Source organism: Lipotes vexillifer, unplaced genomic scaffold (assembly GCF_000442215.2).
Source record: "Lipotes vexillifer unplaced genomic scaffold, Lipotes_vexillifer_v1.1 scaffold1187, whole genome shotgun sequence".
NCBI lineage: Eukaryota > Metazoa > Chordata > Mammalia > Artiodactyla > Lipotidae > Lipotes > Lipotes vexillifer.
Window position 1 is genome coordinate 138,419 of NW_006776226.1, and position 2,727 is coordinate 141,145.

General features: G+C 45.7%; 1 protein-coding gene across 1 annotated transcript in view; it reads left to right on the forward strand.

The window, feature by feature from the left end:
- Positions 1–2,253: 2,253 nt before the first annotated feature.
- The window catches only part of GNPDA2 (glucosamine-6-phosphate deaminase 2), a 27,783-nt gene continuing 27,309 nt past the window's right edge, over positions 2,254–2,727 (forward strand). The window contains exon 1 of the mRNA XM_007450298.1: positions 2,254–2,297. The gene's annotated coding sequence lies outside the window, so the exon portion shown is untranslated. The remainder of the gene's footprint in view (positions 2,298–2,727) is intronic.

Genomic DNA, 2,727 nt, shown 5'->3' on the forward strand with positions numbered 1-2,727 from the left:
GTTATCTTTCAGGTTCATTTAATTGTTTTAGTGTTTCCTTAGTCATTTCAAATGTAAATTCTGTCATTTCTATCCCTCTTTCCCACCTTTGACTTAGGATGGCATCTAAGGTGGGGAGGCTACTGGCATCTACATCGGTGGAGGCATCTGTTCTGGGGCCATTTTCTCTTCTCTGACATCCACTTAATGGATAGATATCTCTTCCTCTGCATTTTGGTCTTCAGTATATATCCCCATTGGTGTCTGCTGAAACATCTTTTGTCCATCGGCCTCCATTTGCATGATACCTGTTGACTGAAGCACTATTTCAGGCTCTGTATCAGCTAACTTCAGCTCCGTGCCAACTATCAGGATGACACGGTATGACTGCTGTTTGATGCTTCTCTTTGTGACCTGTAGTAGACCAGGCCTGTCATCAGGCATATTTTCCTGTCACCTATCTAGCTACGTCTACTGTACTGCTCTTATGCCACTGTAAATCTGTCACCTTCCCTGGGTGATAGCCTGTTAAAATTTTCCTACTAAACTCTTCATCTAAAACCTTGGTTCAGAGGATCTTTCTGTTAATCTTATCATTCCTTGGGGCTTTACCTGGAGGACAAGACACAGGTTCTTTCTATGCTCAGGTCATCCCCAAACATAAAGGAATGTCTCAATTAGAGTCTCATGACTGAGACTACCTTCCTTTATTAGGATTTGCTGGGTAATGTCTGTATCCCCGCAAGACTTTTAGTTCACTGACAGCAAAGACTGTGTGTCTGTTTTCCTCATGTTGGTGTCTGACACATAATCAGTAAATATTTATTGAATGGAAAAATGAGTGACTCAGCATACTTGTCCCTGTCCTTGTCAAAAACAATTTTTTTCTGTTTAGTATTAAATATTTTGCTCTTGATGGCAGTAATTTCTTGCTTTAACCTTATACAAAGCATGGCATATGGGCTGCAAGAGGTGAGAAACACCAACTTGGGAGAAAAGGAAGACAGGACATGAAACAGTGCAATCAAAGCAGAATTAACCATTGTCAGCACTAACAGCAGGGACAGAACTCATTTTTCTAGTGTCAGAAACACATGAAGGAGTAAAACCATTGAGAAAGAATACATTTCACAAACATCCCTCTATGCTCCAATAATATTCCCTGCAAGGCTCTTTTTATTATTTGTAGGTCTTTTTGACTACAGTAGATGCACACTAGATTTTTGTTAGATGATAAATTATAGTACTGGGGTGGTATTTAAAACTGTCTTTGTAAACTAACTCAAAGCTATAGTGCCAAAAAACTCTGTCCCCTAGTACCAGTTTGTGAGAAATTTTGCTGTTTGAAGTTTTATCTGAGAATGGAACATTCTACTCTTGCCTAAAAAATGTGAGCCAGGGGGGTTCATTTGATCCAGAGAAGTAGGATGGATTTACAACCCAGGTGCAGAACTTCAGAAAAGGAATTGGGATCATAGCATTACACATTTATCTTAACTTTGTAGTGTCCAAGGAAACTTGAGTCTGCCTGTCACCCCAGAACTCTAAACAGTGTTTCTAATGGGACCTGGTGAGGCCACACGACCCTTCGAGTGACTGCTGCTTTCTTAACAATAACTTACCCAGCCCTGCTTCCTTCCATCCACCTCATGAACAAAGATCTATGATACTCAGTTCAAAGCAGATTCTGCTTCCTCTACCCCTTTCCTAGGATCTCAGCACAAGTTTGTATCTCATCAGAATTTCCTTCTCGAGTTTACGCTTATTGAGCCACTCCAAGATTTGCCTTTCTGCAGCATGTTAAATTTAACTTTGATGAGCTTATTGATAAAAAGCGCTTAGTTGTCATTGTGCTTGCAAAGTAGACATTCAATAGCTTGGGGTAAAGAGACATGAATTCATATTGCTATTATAAGCAGCAACTAAAGTAATGCTTATGTATGAGCACTGTAGTCCTACATGCTAAATCTCATAAACCCAAAGAATCTACCGCCATTCAACCTCTGAGAGATGAAAAACGAACAACGTCGAGGTGATGGCACAACAACTTGATACTCACTTGAAGTAAAGACTTCCGGTCTCGCGCAACTCACAAAAACCTCTATGCAGCTCACCCTGAGCGAGCCGGAGGCGCGCGCATGCGCAGCACCAGCGCGCATGCGCAGCACCCGCAGGCCGCTCCGCCTTCCCCTCGGCGCCTAGATTTACATCCGGGTCCTTAGGCTTTACGCTCCTCGCGCTGGCAGGTGTTTCTCCGGGCTGACTGGTTGTTGGTGGTTTTCGCTGTTCCAGCGTCAGAAGAGCCGGTGGGTCGGCAGGTGAGTACACGGGAAGGGCCTGGAAGGGGAGTCGGGCGGGAACCCGGCTGGTTGTTGCACCCACCGGTGGGCTCTATGCGGAGACGGGGACGCGAGGCGGATGGGGGTCCCGGGAGCCTCCAGCTTGACTGGTCGTCCTCTTCGGGACGGGGCTTTCTTGGCTCCTGCTCTTTGGCAGTCTTCTCCTGACACTTGTTACAAATTCGTAATAGTCATCCTCATTTGCATTCGTTAGGGTTTGCGGAGAGACGGGCCCAGCGGCCTGGCAGGTGAGGTGAGTTTGCAGCCCTCGCCTTCCGGGCAGGGACCACAGCCTTCTCTGCTGCTTCTCGCCCCTCCTCGGGACCCTGACCTGGACCCCTTCTCTGAGAGCCCCCTTCCTGGTCGGGCTTCAGGAATCTTTTGAGGTCAGGTGTAGTGTGTTGTAGGG